The sequence below is a fragment of the Anoplopoma fimbria genome, chromosome 21, assembly GCF_027596085.1.
Source record: "Anoplopoma fimbria isolate UVic2021 breed Golden Eagle Sablefish chromosome 21, Afim_UVic_2022, whole genome shotgun sequence".
Lineage (NCBI taxonomy): Eukaryota > Metazoa > Chordata > Actinopteri > Perciformes > Anoplopomatidae > Anoplopoma > Anoplopoma fimbria.
This window is the reverse complement of record NC_072469.1, coordinates 20416303-20435829: the sequence shown is the minus strand read 5'-3', so window position 1 is coordinate 20435829 and position 19527 is coordinate 20416303.

Below are 19527 nucleotides of genomic sequence, written 5' to 3'. Positions count from 1 at the left end.
TTTTTTCTAAGCCTTGCTTGTTTGTAACATTAATCACTGTCCTTTTTAATTGGTTATTCTTCTCACTTCTTCACCTTGTTCTCTTTGTTCTTTTTTTTTGCTGTGTTAGGCATATTGTCATACAGTTACAATCAGAGCAAACTCTATTTACTCAGTAATTATATTCTAAAAGATGTCTTTTGACTCAAAAACTAATATTGGCAGAATCCATTATTCTTATCCTGCATATGCTAAAACCCAGATTTGTAGGCCTGTTTCACTACAGAAAGAGTCAACAATGAAAACCCTGAAGATGATGACATACACATATAATTGCTGTCTACATATAGTGAAATGTCCGTGAGATTATCAAAACATTTAAATGGATTGTAATTCAGACACAATTGGTGTGCATTACCGGTCAATTTATCCTTCCCTGCCCCTCAATAGGCCTCCCCTTGGAGCAGAATCGCTTGTGAAAGAGCAGACTCCCTCTGCAGCAGGTGCAGGTCTAATGATGCTTTGATGCCATATGTCAAATCTCATCACTTGCTGAGTAGACTGACATTTCCGTTGATGGCTCCTAGCAACAGCATTGCAAGTGGTTGATGCTTACCTTGTATGCAAGGAAGCAAATGCTGAGTGCTAACAAAAAAAACAATACAAAAAAAACTTTTATTCAGAACCACTTCCCAGTTTAAACACTTGACAGCACTTTCATTTTCAAGTTCCATAACAGGGATGCGTTTTAGGAAATAAATTATTCTGGGAGTGACACAAGGTCATTTGAGAACATATGGTGGTACACAAATCTTAAAAAAATAAAAACCTCTCATTGATTAAACATCTGCATATTTAAAAAAGTGTGTCAGTGTGTGTGCATACGAACTGTGTACACCCATGTCTGCCGTCTCATGTTGTCAGTAGACAACTTCTGATTATTGCATCAACAGCAGTCATGTCTTTAATGTCCCCCTAAATTGTGCTTTTTTTGTCAAATCATAGCTCCACAGCCGACACTTTGCTGGCTGAGTAACTAGTAATCATTCCACTTCTGGTTGATGTGTGGGGCGCTGTCTAGTCACAGGCAGCCCATCAGAGTCAAGAGGTATGGAGTGATTGCCTGCATTGTGTCAGTGATGGAGATAGAAGAAGCTGTTTGTCCTTGTGCAGTGTGTATAAAAAGCAACAACCACAAAGACTATAAAAACATCAGCAGAGCCATGCGTATGTGTGTGTTTGTGAGGACTCAGGGCCGCCTGTGTCCTGTGTTGTGATATCGTTGGCAGGAAATACATGACTCTACTAGCAGAAGGTGTTTGTGCAGCGGCGTTTAAAGTCTATTGCACACAACCAGCGTCAGTGATGGGTTAGGTGGAGGGTCTGGGGCAACTGTAGCCACACCCATCAGTGATGTCAGAATATACTGACACACACTGTAGAACACATCTACATCACTGCTGTAAGGTGATGTCAAAGTCAAACAGCGAAGTGAGGTCAAACATCTGAAGTTCAACATTTTCAGCTGGCTTTAATCTGCTCTTCTAATTGAATAGTTGTCACACTCAGTCATTTCAGAATTGATTTTGTTTTGAAAGTATCCAACCGAAAAACCCAGCCGAGTGTTGCCAAGTCTTTAACAATCAAATTAACAAACAGCAGTGGCTCCAAAAGTTGCTTAATCTAGCAAGAAAATGACCAAGTCGGCAAAACTGACAGCCGTCCCTTCACGCCTCTCTCCAAAGCCCCTCCCCCAAAATTATCATAATGAACGTAAACAACTGACATGGCTATTATTAGTCGATCGGTGTTGATTCTTCTTACGTTAAGTCATAGGCCTACGTTTCCTGTCATGTTCAGTTCCATATAAATAAGGCCTCTACAAGTACTGTTTATAAGGTACCAGCATAATTGTTTTTTTAGTTTTCCCTTCATTATTGGTGCTCTAAGTAACTAGCGAGGGGAGCTCCACTGCTAGATTTGTTCATAAATGTATGAAAACATCACGCGGCACGCCTGTTATCTACAAAGTAGATGTTTTATTTTCATGTTGTGTCTCCTGGCTATCTAGTAACTGATAAGCATTCAAAAAACATTTTTTTGTATCAACGGTTAAAGGATGAACCGCATAGGTTTAGCTTGGGACTTATCACCTGGCAAAGCTAACTGCTGATGGTCAGTAAATACTTCTAAAATATTGGATTGCTCCTAGTTCAACCACATTATCAAATTTTCTGTTTCTACACATATTAAATACAGAATATGTCACCTGGATCTGGAGTTGGATTTGATTGAAATTAACTGAGTAATGGAAAAATATGATCAGAACATGTTTTTGTAACATTGGTCTTCCTCATTTTTCTGCTTGTAATTCATAATTGGGACTGTCAACGTGAGTTGCCATTTATTAAAGGCAGGAGAAATTAGTGATATCAAAGGAGCAAGAGAGTTACAATATTTTTACAACTGTTGTATCATTGACTAAATTATTTCTCTTAGGCACATACAATGATCTATGTGGCCTAGCTATTGTAAGTTGTATGCTAATAAAACATTCTCTGAGCTTCAGCATCAATTGTTATTAAAGGTGTATTCTCTCATGTGATTGCCTCTAATCAGCTCCGCTCAGCCAAGCTAACTCTACCTGGAGGACTGGCTACTGATTTTCTGTCAGAAGGATATGCACACCATAATTATGCTGCCATTTGAAGTTCTATCACATACATAAAATGCATCTCATTGAAATGTATGTGGAATGCTGAAGGGATATATTCTGGGGTAAACCTTGTCTTTTTAATTAAACACATGGTGGCCTTGGTGGATTGCCTGTGACACAGGGAATAATCGGGGCACTTAGAGGGCTGCAGTTCAGGTAAGTATGCCTTTAACGTCCCAGAGGGCAGCTGGAGGGGCCTGACTTGGCATGTTTATGGAACTTGGTGTTTGGAAAGCATATTTTTAGAACACACAATGTTCAATAAAAATGGTAACCTTTTCACCCTCAAGTTAAACTGCAAAACACAACTAAATGAAAAATAAGCACTGTTTAAAGTCTGTGCTGATATTTTCTTTTAGTATTCATATCTTCCCCAGGAATATCTTGTCTAAAAAATGGACTGCATGAGGCTGCTCACACATATCCATCACATATTAAATCTGTGGGTAGATGATGAGACCCATTCTTTATGATATATGCAGATTATGAAGAATGATACAGGATCACGTTCTCCCAGGTCCCATTACTGGCATCCCACTAGCATTTAGAAATCCCAAACAAAGCCAGCTTCTAACAAACTCTGCTCCCAGACATGATGCTGCTGTTGTTCTCTGACTAGTGGGGGAACAACACATGCACATTCATCTGGATTATCTCATTAATCTTTTATTTTTGTGATCAAAAAAAGAACAAAAAAAGCAGTTACAGTTTCTCATAAGCAGTGGGGAAAAGATGATGCCCAGATCGGTAATTCTAGGAAGACAAAAGTTGAATGACCTTGACATTTCACTTTGCCGAAATGCCAGATGATTATTCAGTCAACTGAAGATGGAGAGAGACAGACAGGAGGAGAGAGGAAAAACAAAAATAGAAATAGTCTGAGGGGAAACAAGTGAATTCCCGACGATGTGCCAAATATAGTTTGAGCTGGATTTACTGACAAGTTTTGGTCGCCGTAGCTGGGAGAAGCTACAGTATGTGATTCACTTCAGAATGACTTTTTACTATATATATATCTTGTTATTCCCTCAATACTGGGTCATCTCTAGAAACGTGCAGTTTTCATATATGCGTGAGTACAGTATGTGTGTATTTGCTGGAGGATGTAGAGAGGGGGGCGCATGCCGTTGGCTCTCTGAGTCAACCATTACCACCTCACTCTCCTCTCGCTTCACTGCCGCTCACCTCTCACCTGCCCTGTGGCCTGCTGCCTGCAGACAGGCGCTGGCTAATCTTACCCTCCTTCCTCCTCCACCTCTTTTTTTTTCTTTTTCCTCTTTCTCCTTCACTTTCCCCTCAGCAGCCTCTCACAAACAAGACAAGGTCTGACTACTAACCTCGCACTCCGACTACATCATTCGCCTTGTTGAGCCTCAGAAAACCTGTTTATTTCACTTATATAGATGGTTTGAAATCACCTCTGACAATTGCTAGGGTAAAAACGTCACCAAATACAGCTGACACTAGAGATTTCTGCTCATTAACATTGTTAATGAGACAGCAAATGTGATGAGTATATTCTTTTGTAAGCTGGACTTTTGCTCTGACACTGCACAGACATGGTTTAGATGACATTACATGCTGCATGTTGTATCTCAGTGTTGTGGACGCTGCGTTGCCATGTTAAACTGATCCCGGATCATCGCGGTCTGTGTCCCTGTCTTGTTTGATAAATGCAGCGTGTGGTCCTGCTCCCCTTTCCTGTCCACATTGTTTTGCCAGCAGTGCTGTGTCGCTGCGGCTCGTCTCTCTGAAATGTGCATCTGCATCACCTGTCACTCACAGGGAGGAATGCCATGTGCAGTCTGATTGACGTCTGGATCTGCTTGAGGAGAAGGGACCGTCTCTCACACGGTTCAGTGCGCCAAAATATGTGTGAACAGAAATGAGGACACTGAGGGAGAATAAGAAACTGTGAAGTAGAAGAAGTAGGTGGGGAAGAAGAAGAAAAAGAAAAAGAAGAAGAAGACATTTTGATAAAACGTCGGGAGCGCGTTTTAGACAAATTCTGGTCCCCTGTGTGTGTGTTGTGTGTTTATTTAACGGAGCATGAGTGGTTGCTTGTGTGTGTGTCTTTGCATGTATTCCTGAGTGTATTCCTGTAAGCTGTGTGTGAAGGCGAGACTGTGACTGAGATCTTTCTCTTTTGTGCCTCATCTAATGTTTCCCAGCCAAGCCAAGCGCCCTGGCTGAAAATGACAGGTACGCAGGTGTGGTTTGACAGGGCTCATCTGCAGGCCGTACATACCGTACGCCACCACGGGTGTATTTACACCCTGAGGTCAGACTGAGGAGCACAGAATCCCACACACGCATGCCTTCTCTCTACGGAGGGCTAGTATGTGATGGGCTTTGATGTTCTTCAATCCTTCAGTGTCCTCTTTGGTCACATTGAACTTCTTGCAGGGCAATGGCTCTTAAACCAGAGCACAAATCAAAGCCCTGTGTGCCCTTCTGATATCAGTGCAGGTTTGAGCAGCTCTCTCCTTTTATTGAAATCAAATGGGGAGCAAGCCGGTGGCGTTGCATCAAGAATTAATGAGCCAATTATGTGTCTTGTAATCTAATCTATAAAGAGAAGTTCCACTTAATGACAGAAGAGTTTTTTTGTTGTTTACTCACTCACACCGGGCCGCTAATACTTTGTGTTTCCACCTTTAAGATCATTAAACTGTCCTATTCTGCATGATTAGCCATAGAAAGATTTGCAGAAAGCCAACACCGACAAGTTAACAGTGGCTCACCTGCTTATGTGTTTTATTTATTCAACAATCGGAGCGCTGGCATTCTTCGACACTGTGAGGCTGCGCGTTTTTAATAAAAGGATTCACAAACTGGCTGAATTCACAGAAATGAAAGGTTCACCTTTGAAAGAAACAACGTGCCGTTTGGAAATGTGTCTCTGACAGTTGCAGAACACCCCCCACAAGATTTTGGGAAAGAGTGGGAACTTGACAGTTTTGTGACTGTCTCCATGGAAACGGTGAGAGGGTCTCATTAGGGTAGTACCAGAAAAATCTGTTTTTGGAGGAACAAAACCCTCTGACTAAAAAGCTGAGACCGGCATGACTTTAAAAGAAGCTAAACGACAAAAAACAACAACAAAGGAATGATACATTTTGCTTGGAAATCTAAAAAAAGAGTTAAACTTCAAAAACATAGGACAGCAGAGGGCTGTGATTATTAAACATATTTGCAGAGCTGTGAATTGAAAATGGCTCTTGACACGGACTATGTGTTTGCTGTTGCATCAGTCAAAGCTAGTTTTCAAGGGCAATCTGTCTTACATATCTGAAGGGGTTTGCCAACTATTTCACTGGCATCACCATCATCAACAGTGTTTTGTCTGCACTTTTGTCTCCTCCAGCTTCGCAATGTATTTTTCTCACTCTTGAATTTTACACCTCGTATTATTTTCACGCCCACATACAGATGTAACTTGCAAGACATTTTTTTCTATGTATGCATCTAATAGATATCTCTGCACTTCCCCTGGAAGAAATTGTTTGGGAATGAATATTCATCTCAGCTGACACATTTTGCTTAAACATTTAAAAGACATTCAGCGAGAGCATGATGTTAGCTGCGGTGTCCAGGGCAATATTTAATGCTGAACATGCAGATTACATTCATCAACATCCAACAGTGTCATTTATTTGCAGATAACAAAAAGACAAAATCAAGGGGAATGAATGGCTGTATTTTCAGTGGCTTTGCTTCTGATAATTAATGTCATATGATTCTTGTATCTGTAAGCAATCATATGCAAATCATGGCATGTTTTTTTATATTTATATCATTATCGCAGCAGATCAATGTAACTAAATAATTAAGTAATATTCAACTTGCATTGCATATTTCTTTTTTATCTCCATAAAATGCCTCCAGGACTTAGAATAATGCAAAATAATGACAAAGCAGTGCCAGAGGACTTAGACTCATCTTAATGAAATATTTCACTTATTTCATTTATGGAAGTCGTGGGCAATTTAACACCAAGTCTGAGTTTTAGTGGAGTAGATGGTCCTAATGAGTTGACAGAGAAATGTTTCAGATGTTATTTGTTGTTATAACTACAATATGTGCTGCAATGATGGTGAACACATTAAAAAAAGATTATATAAAATGATACCTTGTTTTTTTGATAAGATCAATTTAAAATGCGAAGAGGTCAAGCTGACTTTTGGGACAATTATGTCTGTTTCCTAGGAGCAAATAAAAAAAGTAGGATGGTGAGATGCTTCTTCAACACTTTTATTTGCTAATGGAGATCTAAACAGAGGTAGCATTTATAACCGTTACTATGTTTATCACATATCATAAAATTGTGATTATCAATATTATGAAAAGGACTTCGACGTTATTGCTTTTTGCTCAAATATTCTAAATGAACACACAAAGGGCATTTATGTGCACTCATAAAAGACTACTTTCCACAAATCTTTCATCTTCATGCCTCTATGTAGAACAACATCATTAATGTTAAACTGAAAGTAAGTAAAAGGGTGAAACGTTTGCATTTTTTGCATCCGGCTCAGGAAGCTTACTACAGCTGAGCACAGGGCCACAGCATGCCTTGTGGAAAGCTGGGAATTAATGTGTATTATGCCAGGAAGAGAGGACTTTATTTATGGGAGCATCCGGAGTAAGCAGGAGGAAATATGGTAGCGATACCTGGGGACAGTGCTAAGCAGTGTGAGACCATTCCCAGGACAGGGATACTGCAGCAAAAACCAGAAGAAGAGCTTTATGTGGTTAATGAGAGCAGTGCTGGATCCAACACGCAGGGGCTTTATGCAAAGGCAGCAAAACACAACTAGAATAAATGAAAACTTGATGGTGCCCTTTGTCACGTCATGATACACCTTGCGCGTTAATCTGTCAGCTAGCAACATGTGTGCACTACTATACCCTTAAATATGATATTAATTACAATTAACATCGAGGCACCCAAGCTTGCATCTCATTATCAACACTAACTGGGCTCACTGCAGGAGCTCCGGAAACAGAGAGGAAGGCATAAAAATACTATAATACTGTCTACGTTTGGGTGTGCATTAGGCATGTGCTTCTGTATAAACTGTATGTGTCGCACATTTAAGAGTAAATGCAATTATCACATGTGACTATTTCTGAAGGGGATGATAGGTGTGAGTGTTATGAAGGTGTCAGCAGCAAGGAAAGGCGATTACGAGACAAGTCCTAAAAAAAGAAAGGATCATACCCCTATTTGGCACCCGGCTCCTGCTGCCCTTTTGACATTGCCCTCACCCTTGTGTTTTGGCCCCGATGGCCTGCAGGGTGTGTAGGGAGGAGTGCGAGCTTTTACTCCCCAAACAGTCTCATTCTTATTCTCTCCTAAGAAGCCGTGACAGAGAGCATTGAGCAAAGCAACTAGCCTTTCCTGAGCCAAATGCCCCCTGCCTGCCAGAGCCCGCCAAACCAGCTCCCTTTACCCTTTCCACTGCTCCAGACGATTTACAATCAGCAGAGAGACGGACAAAATATTTACTTATCTTCACAGCTGAACTGTAGAGGGGGGCAGCAAAGTGTAGTATGAGGCTTGACAGCAAATTAGTGCCCTGCCATGACATATGCGGTGGTGTAGCTCGACAGGTCCCCTCTTTCCCCACTTTTATTATCATCCATGCTTGAATTATTCAGTGGCATCCATTAGCATAACAGCAGCCATTTTATATTTAGCTGCTCCCCCTATGTTGACTGCGTCAACATTTCACTCCAAATATTCCGCTAACATCCCTGACAAGAGGACAGAGGCAGCAGCTCAGAACCAAGAGCAATTAGTGATCAAGAAGAAGAGGAAGAATTTATTTTGTCTTTGTCTTTCGATTCTTAAATCAGAAGGCTAATGTCTTTTTAGTTCCTAACAGGAAAAAAAAAAAGGAAACAGTCCATAATTTTGATTAGCATGGCAAACTGGCGGATTCTCATGGAATTTGCTAAAGACAAACTGCCACACATTTATAGATGTGCTGTCGCGACCACCCAGTCTCATTTGTCACTATTAGCTGCAATATGAAAGATCCCTCAACTCATCTTGAAGGTCTAATTTGTTAGCTTGCTATGGGAGCCGGACTGAGCAGACTGCTGCTGTAATGATGAAAGCGCTCAATGCTCCTCTCCCTTGCTGAGTGTGAAATGAAAACCTTTGCATACCAGTTAAGGTTGATCTGTATGAGCCAATCTGCGATGACAATTTTAAAGTACATTTAATTGAATAGCATTTCATTTTCATAAGCAGGAAGAGGGTTATATATAGACCGACAATTATAAATGTGGGTGTGGGAGCAAGTGACTCTGTGTGACTGTCCGCAATACGCTTGTGACTGGCATGAGATTCCATCTCTCCACTGCGTTTTGTGCTCTCCTCATCCCCACCAGCTGTACACTTTGACCTCCCACTCATCTTTGATCCACTGTCAAAGAGCTCGCTCTCTGCCGTCGCTCAGCTTCACTCTGCAAACCTTCACTTCTTGCTCCAGATTTGGGCCTGGAGTCACTCAGTGTGAGCTCCTGACAGTCTGTTTGAGGCAGCTCCCTGGTTAAGCTCTTAGAGGAGAGAGAAGATCCATTTGTAATTCACTCAAACTAGAAGTACTGGCTCGTACAGCCAACGCATCACAATATATGCAGTTTGTTAACTTAATTAAACATTACATTACATTAATTTAGCAGACGCTTTTCTCCAAAGCGACTTACAGTCAGTAGTATATTACATATCATTCACCCATTCACACACTGATGACAGGCTACCATGCAAGGTGCCACCATCAGACTCTAACTAACATTCATGCAACATCCAGTCCACACCGATGGCCTTCAGGAGCAACTTGGGGTTAAGTGTCTTGCCCAAGGACACATCGACTGCCGAAGCCGGGTATCGAACCACCGACCCTCTGATTGGAGAACTACCTTGCTCTCCACTACGCCACAGCCACCCCAATTAAACTGAAAAGGTTATGGAAATGGGGGAAATAAAACTGTCATTACCCCCCCACACAGCTGATTTGACACAACTGAAGTGTTGATTTCTCTTAAACCTTTTCATATGGTGTCACATGATGTGTGTTGAGTTCAGAATGTTGATTAGGGATTATGGTTTATTTTTCATGATGTTTAATGGAGAGCTCATGTCTTCATCTATAAATTAGAGCGAGCATTTCTGACTGTGAGAACGTGCATACGGTAAAATAATAAATAAAAAATATGTCTGTTATTTATGTGCTATCTGAATGCAGCTCATAATTTATCACTCATGTTGACCCTGTTGATTTCACTTTAATCAGCCCAGACAGAGCAGAAACACCAGGAGATTTTTTCTATGGCTTGGACTGTTTTTATTCTCTGTTGGTAGATAAAATTGAGTATATAGACATATTTACAGATTTTCTTTACTATGTCCTATATGGCAAACTACAAAAAAAAAGACACAATACACATATACACAGGCCAGAATAATGTCATAAAAGTAGACATTTTTTAAAATAATCTTTACCTTTTAAATGGACACTGCAATAAAATTCTAAATTACAGTATTTAGGAAACGCAACAATCATATTCAGCATTTCCAGGATCAAAAACCTTTCAATTTTAATGCAATTTCCAATTAACTCAACACAATGTACCTTTTTCATGAACAATCATTGTTTAAAAAAGGCTCGTTATTATCAAGGGCTTAAGACTTGCATGATTTAAGAGGGAGGGAGGAGGAGCTGCTCAGGTTCACTATTGTTACTATAATCTGTCAAAATGTATCTTTAAAATTTGAAGTATAAAAAAAGCACACCATGAAACACGTTAGACCTGAACTCCGGTCAGCAAATCTGCCATTTGTAAGCTAAGAGCACAAAAAACGGCTGTCTCCAACTGTTAATGCACAATGAAATAGCCCCGCCTCCTCCTGAGCAGGAATTCAGCGGTGGCTGTCGCATCAAGGCCTCTGTGCAAATTTGGACAGCGCCGATAGCCACTGATCTCACACTGATCCCCTGGTATGTGAGCAGATATTTCCCCTATCTCCCCGGGACAAGACTTTGTTTTTCCATCTTTCTTTGAACTTTCTGAATTTGATTTACAGTGCACTCAATACTTCCTTTCTCTCTCTGAATTAGCATAGAAAAGTGCTGCATATGGATTCTCACACCCTGCAATGTACACTGAAAAGTTTCACTAAAAGCAAACACTGTCAACTTTTTTACCACCTGTGTCACGCTGTTACTACATCATTGTTTTCTAGGTGTCTGACAATAATAAAAAGTCCTTTGCCGCAGATTGTATGCAGCGCACATATTTATGTATTGTAAAATAAACAAAACACATTGCCCCAATATTGACAGTCACATCCTGAATGTAGTCTAACCTCGCCTGTTCTAGAGATTGAGGAGATGCTTGTCACTGTTCCTCAGGCTGTGACACATGTCTTGTTGGGCCGGCAGGGCTCCTTACTGTCTCCCCCCCTCTCACTTTATCTCACAGTGAGGGAGAGAAACATGCTCTCTTTCTATGCGCTCCACAGCCTCCTTGTTCCTCTCGTCCCACTGTAACACTGCAGTATTTCAGCATACCAATAACTGGGACTGTTGGGGATCCTCTCCTCCTCACTGTGCTGCCAGCCACCCAGGTGTGACTGCATGTCAGGGAACAGGCTCACTGTGACCACAATTACACTCTCCTCCTCACTTTGCTTTGCTAGCCCTTCTTATTAATCCATGACCCATAGAGACTGCAGCTGTACACATGTATACATTTGCTGTCATGCATTAAGCTTGGGTGTACCTGCACTAACAGTAACAGTAGCTGACAGATGCGTGTGCACATTTAATATGCTTAAAATATTTGTTTAAAGGGCTTGGGTTGGTTGATTGCAGCTGTAGTGACAAACAAAAGGGATGAAGTGTTCCAGTGAAGGTGAGGACAGGTTTAATGAAGGAAAACGAATGGATTTAGAATATTGGTGTCATTTACTGTCATGGCTCATTTTGAGGCTTCAACACATGCAGCAAATACTTACATTTTTCAGTATTTCCATGTCTTTGTCATTTTTTAAATACAACTTAAACATTTTTTTTAAGGCATTATTTCCTGGTGGAGACTTCTGTTCTTTCCTGTGGGCGTCAGGTGATTGACAGTATGCAGAGTGTAATGTGTGCACTGACATGAAAACACTCGTCTAAGTCACAACAGAATGATAATAAAACAGAGATGAAATGAAATTACGTCTTCACACAGACTGTGATGGATTGTCCCGCCTGGGAAATTTCAAAGTCTTTGCTTTTTGTCTTTCTTTTCTTTCTTTTTTTTGTACAAAAAACATGAATGGCAGTCTGTATTTAGGGGAGTAATCCCTGATGTTCCCAACTATGTCGAGGGTGGGTAACCTATATAATTGGGAGGTGCAAACTTAAAATGCATTGTACACATTTAAAGCTACTGTGTGTGTTAATACTGTGTGTTAATGAATTAAATAAATATTACACTGGTCCAACGTACAAACAAATACCCTAAAAGGGGCAATTAAACAAACTGAAATAGATGTAAAATGTAATACAATATGTAAATATTTCTTTATAATCAAATAACTTAAATAGACAACTTTCAAGTTTTATAAAACATCAACATACTGTGTCTATACTGCATACTATCGTCACTGTCCTGTGAAAACCACGTGGATCCCAAATGTAACATTTTTCGATTCGTGACAATGCATTTCTTTCATGCAATCTAGTAGGTTTTTAAATGATTTATATAGTTTAAGAAGTATAATCATTTTCTTAGTACTGGAAAAGAACGTCTTATAACAGTTTATCTAAAAAAAAAAGAAATCACTAAATTTGGAGATATGGATTCCCTTGACAGCAACAATGTACAATCTACTATTCTTTATTTTATACAGTTTTACAGTATACAGTATACATAATTTACACACATACTATACCTTAAGTCAATATTGAACTGACATACAGTATCTGTGCAAGTCCCTTCTCCTTTACCCACAATGCATTTCTGTCAGGCTAGATCTGCTTCTCAAGCTGTGAGCGTAACCAGTCAGCCCATCCCAGCGGACAGGGCCATTCAATAGGTCAAAACGGCATGAGATGTGCAGGGTAGAGTGAGAACAGGTTTGTTTTAACATGGAATAGGTGAAGATCACACAACACTTTGATACGGCTGAAAGCAACAAAAATATATATATATAAAAAATAAATAAAAAATGAATAAATGATCTCTCCTTTCTGGATTCCCACTCGGCTGGTGGTACGCTTAAATATATGCCACCCTGCAGGACCACAAGGATTTGATCTACTCCTGGTGAAACCTCTTTAAAACACACCCTTCATTTTGATGATTTTTACCAGGATTATTAGCACACCAGGGTTTTCATTACACCATATTAGTTGGCAAAAAAAAATTAGCTAGAAATGTGATACATTACATTACAGTCATTTAGCAGATGCTTTTATCCAAAGCGACTTACAGTCAGTAGTATGTTACATATCATTCACCCATTCACACACTGATGACAGGCTACCATGCAAGGTGCCACCATCAGACTCTAACTAACATTCATCATCCAGTCCACACCGATGGCAAGCCTTCAGGAGCAACTTGGGGTTAAGTGTCTTGCCCAAGGACACATCGACTGCCGAAGCCGGGTATCGAACCACCGACCCTCTGATTGGAGAACTACCTTGCTCTCCACTACGCCACAGCCGCTAATATAATGATGTTTATATACCTGCAGGGTCTTAGTTAAGACCACCTGAACCCGAGTGTATCAAGACCGAGTCAAAACCAAGACTTTGAAGGGTTTAGATAACTTTTTTGCAGTGCGTGTGAAGGGGGGGCGGGGATGCATGGCAGACGTTGACATTAACAAAAATTCTAGGTAGAAATGAGTGAAGGTATTGGTTGCAATTGAGGCAGAAAGTTTGACATCCAATCACAGTAATGATGTCAATAAATAAATCAGACAATCCACAGGCAATTAAGTGCTATCCCAGCCCTTCTGTTTTTTGTTTTTAAGGTCTTAAAATAAAATTCAGAGTCCTCTTTGTCTTAGACAGAGACAAGACAGAGATTCATAGACGAGACTGAGACCTTCAAAAAGTGGTCTCGAGACCTATCAAGACCTATCTGGAGTGCTACAACCCTGGCCACATGCCTATATTATTCTCCTTCAGCGGGGTGGATGCTTGCTGATTTAAAGGATGATCTTAAGTCCTAGTCACTAAACCATCAGTACGCCTACTCTGTGAGAGTTTAAGACGAAAAAAACCCCCACACACAATAGGAGGTTGAAATGCAAATGAGTAGTGGGGAAAGATCGCAGGAGTTAAGGTTAATCGGGAGGGGGCTGGAAGCCGGGGGACGGGGAGGAAGGGGCTGAGGTGTGGCTCTTGTGTGGGGGTGGGGGGGGGGGGGGTAAGGTGTCTGACATCGCCCCCACGGTCATAACAGCAAGGTCTGCATATGGGAGCAGCTGCTGTGCCCTCTGCTTCCTCCCTGGAAAATATGGCTGGAATATTAATTGCGCTGCTAATTCTGCTTATCGCAGCTTTTCGTGACGCTCAGGAGGTCCGGTGAGCCCCGTTACGTTCGCCTGTTAGTAGTGATGACTGTCTCTCCCAAGCATGGGTTAGACTAGCTGAAAATCAAAGCTTTATCTCTGCAATCAGAATGCTTTATCGGATCAGACACTACAACTGGCAACAAAACGAGCAGCTTGTTATTTACAGGTGTGTTTAACAGTTTGTTTCTGGCTCCTCTCTGTGCAGGCGTTATTTCACAATAACTGAATGAAGGCTTTCCTCACATCACTTTGATGCAATCTATTTCAGTTTCTACCTTTGGCATCACCTCCGTTTCTGTCCCCCACCGTCAGCTCATTGTCTGACATGAGATCAGCTTGATTGGCTGCGATGTAGTACTTGTACAAGAGTTGGGCTAATTTGAAGTAAACTATGCACAAGTGGCTGAGTCGTTGTTTTGTGACCCTGTTTGTGTTGGATGAGCACACCGTGCCTCTCTTGGGAGCAGCCTACAGGCATCCCACAGATCTGACACGCAGCTCTGCACGTTCACAGAGAAAGAGAGAGGAAGGGAAAAAAGAAAAAAAATACAGTTCCCCAAGAATCATGGCTGAATACATTACAGAAATATAAAAACTAACTTTATCAAGTTTTTTTTTTTTTCCAAAGCTGGGGTCAAAATAAGTAAAGATAAAGCATTAAATATACTCAAGAGCATGGCAAAAAAAAAAATTCAATGATTTTGAGATAGTAAATTTATACCTTCTGTTTTTCAAATAGTGTTCACACCCTGTTGCTTTTGGATACATAATCTTATGAAGAAAAGGAACCTGAGAAAATCCTATAACGCAGCATTTTGGGCTATTCATGCTGGAGTGAAATTTAAAACTATAAAATATTCAGGACCTTTGTGAATGTATACATAAGGGCCTGCGGGGATTAATTTTTTTGCTCCCCCCCTCCTGCCACTGAGGCACCTCAGCACTCAGCGGGAACTCTCAGATGACAGAAGAAGCCGAAATGTCAAAAGACAGATAGAAGGAGAGGTGTTGGCGAAGAGAGAGAGGAGGAGGGTGTGGACCCTGGGGATCCTGGTGCGGGTGGTATATGCACGGGAGGGGAGGTCAGAATTAGCGAGTGCCAGTTTAATCTGATAGGAGTTCATCCATGCAGAGGAGCTGGAGAACCATGCGGAGAAGCAACAGCGATCTGCACAAATTATACACCGGTGAGGAGAAGACAGACACGGGAAAATATATGGACGTGTGTGTGGAATGTAGATGATTTGTGGCGGAGGAGGGAAGACGGAGAAAAGAGGCATCATGGGGTGCTTTGAAAACATGACGGCTGGAGTCATGCACAGGTAAATGTGCGAGGTATACCTCCTCTGCTTAACAAAACCTACTCATTAAATGAATAGCTTGGTATGTGACGGAGACAAAGGGGAAGAAAAAGGAAGTACTGTGACGGATAGAGACAAACAGGTACATGATTTGTGATCCATACAGGTGAACAGACAGTCCCCCCCCTCCTTTCATTCCTCCACCCTCACCGAACAGCGAGGGTCACCCCGACTTTCCCCTCTCCTTCCGCTCCACTGCGTCCCGCTCGTCATGCACTGTAATTAAAACCACAGGTGGGACCCGTAACACTGCCTGGCTGCTCCCAGCATGCAACAGGCACCATCTGGTTCAGAGGAGGGGTGTTTTTTTCCCCTACAAACAGCCAGGGGTTAAAACATCAAAGGCTCGGATCTTTGATCGGACCTCAGCGGGGTCGAGAGCAGAGGGAATAATATCCACTGTTTTTTTAATCTTTTCTGCAACACAAAGTGTGAAACGGCAACACAAGCTTGAGCTTGTAGGCCACCAGGTCAGCTACCTGCCATTCCCACAGGGACCTTTCGCCGTCACCTATGCCCCCTTTCCTGGTATCATGTCTTTCTAAAATGTCTGCCTGCAAACCTGTTAGAGAGTATCCTCCAAAGACTCCCGCGTTGCTGATTACTTCTGCTTCGGTGAATGCTTCGCTAAAGCGAACATGCTCACTACCCCTTGAAACATGGCAGAAGTCATGAGAAAACATGCACTGGCTAGGTCACAGCACATCACAGAGCTTTGAATACGATGAAATCTCTGGTGCATTTGTATGTTCTGCAGTGTTTGTTTTCCTGCGCCCTTTTTCAGTAACTGTAAGATTTTATATTTTCTGTAAGGTAAGACTGCATGCTAAGCTGTTAAAATCATTTTGCTTGCCAAGTGGGAAAAAAAGCCTATCAAATCAATATCTGAGATGAAAAGTTATGAGGGAGACAAAATCATCTCTCAAAGCCTTCACTCTCCCCGTCAGTGTAATAGAGCCTTTAAACAAAGCATTGTACAGCTGTCTCTAGACACAAGATGACAGACCCATTTTGAATTATTTTCACTGACAGGGAAGTGTTACGGCGCAGGATGGAAAAGCTCATTTGAGATCAGAACAGAGAAGGACAAAGTTTTACTGGGGGGCGTTGGCAGATTGCAGATGTCTGCCTCTGCTCACTCCAGTATGCGTGGTGCAAGCGTTCATGGAACAACCCCCCTGGTGGAGAAATTCACTTAAAGTTTGGCCTCTGAGGAACAATAAAGACCCCAAACAGCGTGCCTAAATTTAAGCTAGCATGAAATCCTCCCGTCGCTCCTGGCTGGCTGGTTTGCCTTCCTCTCTCCTCTTTCAGAGATGTGACATAGTGTTTCAGATGTCGTAACGCAATTTGTATTTGCATGTCAGTTTTATGTACCGGGAGGTTTAGAGTACAATAGCACCAATCTGTGTGTGTATGTGTGTGTGTGTGAGTTGACTAGATGTGTCTTGAGCATCTGATGTAGAAAATGATCTAATAGAGGTTGGTTTAAAGCTGACTAGGAACAAGGGGCAGAAGCACCAGTGCATTATATAGCATGCTGAACCTTTACAGCACTAGTGATTGAAAAGACTGGGTCATAGTGGCAATGGCTTGTGGTAAGAACAGTGTGACAGAGCATAATAAAATAGTGTTGTAACAGCATTAAAGACACTTCAAACAAATGATATCTGTTTAAGCATCAATAGAAACATTTGTGAAATCGTCACTAAACACCTCCCCTCAAAAGTGACTGTCCAATCATGGCATAGCAACCGTATCTAGGGCATGTTGAAGGTTGTAGTAAGAGCTGTATAAAGAGTTTGAATGGTGGTTTCTTTTCTTTATCATTTCCAAACCCCAAATAGTGTAAGGAATTGATGTAATATTATATTTGTCGGCTCTAACAAAAGCTGCAATCATTCGTATTTTGGGGATATTTATACTCCAGCCAAACTAATTTACCAAGATTAGTTGGTCCTTGTCCTGAAAGCCCTTTCTCCTGTAAGATTAAAAGTGAAATTTAAACTCTGTCCCGCTTGTCCAAGTATGTAAAACTAATGAGCTCTCTTTACACTCTTCTACATGGATCATAAATGCTAACTTTTTGCATGTGTCTTAAGTAAATCTGCCACCACAATTGTAATCCACATTTCCTCATCAGAATGGAAAAGCATCACTGACCTTGATCCAGATCTCTTTATGGAGAGGGACCCATTCTCTCTCTGGTATTTCAGGGGAAGAGTAAAAATGACGCATTCAACGGCACATCATCCATTAAGACCGGGCACGGCAGGGGTATTTTGTATCAAAATGTGCCCTTTTTCATGGATTGAGATTCATGTCTCGCACTTCAGATATGATAATCCACGCTACTTGGCCTTCAATTCACATCTCTTTTTGCCTCACAATTCATCCCTCTCGCCTCTCTCTTTCTTCACCTGTTCTCCTTCCACACTTTCACTCACACTCCATCATCCCCCATCTGTTCTTTACCCCATGAGTCATATTTCTTTGGTGCCCTACCCACCACCTCCACTGCCCTCATCTCTAGCCATGCTCCTTCGTCTCATCCCCCTCTCCACCCTCGCTTCCCCTCTCCTTCCGTGCCCAGCAAGAAGCTATTGGAACTAGCAGCTCCAGAATTCTGATCAGCCACTTTGTGGTCTAAGAAGGCTTGCCAAACTGCCTTTCCGATTAATCAATAGTTCCATTGGCTGCGGTTAACACCTGTAACCTCTGCATTACATGGAGGGAAATTTTCAGTCCTGGTGCAGAATAGCAAACATCTAACTTATCCTGGCTACAGCCAAATCCTGCTTATTGCAAAACATTTTACCCACTGAGCAGATAAGTTCTCTGGGATTAGAAACATGGTGGTCGCTCTCATTTATTTTGAGTGAGTGAGTGAGTGAGTGAGTGAGTGAGTGAAGGAGTGAGCGAGTAGATGCTGATCAAAAAAAAAAAAAGCCTATCTGTGGGCTGTTTTTTGTATCCGCTCCAGCTCCATGGTTGCCATACGGATGCGTAAGAGAAGTGAGGTACACTTAGATGCTGGGATAGAGGTAAATGAAATTCATACTCCAGTATCTAGGTCATTTGTAAGGCCCAAAGCAACATCTCCTTCCCTGCCTGCCTGCCTTTTCCGTGTGTTGCTCGAGTCTGTGGAACATCAAGGAGATGAAAACACTCTACATCCTGTATATGCAACAGCTCACACAAGAATTGTGTGCTGCAAGCATGCCAGCATGGCCCTTGGAGTTTCTTTTGACAGTTTATAGATAGAATGAGCTATTATTGTATCACTAAATGCATCAATATATATTTGTTGAAACGATGTGCATCACTAAATCAGTCGAGGACCTTGTGACACACTGAAAGAGGGAAATAAGTCACAATTCAGGAGAAAAATAAACTACTAATAATGAACTGATAAAATGGGAAAACCACAGTAACTGTTTATTTAAACCTGCAATAACTGTTTTTTCAGGCCACTTTGGGCTGTGGAAACAAGCTGTGAACACAACACGATCCTAATAACACTTCCTCAAGGTGAAAAGCGAACCTGTAAGCAAACAGTTTTTCCGTTTACATATCCAGCAGTTATGGATCAACATTAGCATTTATTTGGAGATGATCGGGTTTCTTGAATATTCACTCTCCTTTTAGCTCTGTTTTGGTCTCCACTAACTCCTGAGGGAAATATCTGGCTATTTAACTGCTAAATGCTCAACTGTGTTCACCAGCTGGTAGCTAACCTTGTCTGCCTTCTGTTTGGTGGGCAGATAGTGTTCAGTGGCTGCTGTGTCTGAAAATGATGCTGATGAGAGCCTTGAGAGTAAACCATAACAGTACGTTATGTTTCCATTCAAAGTTTTGAGCAAATATCAGAAACTTTTGGC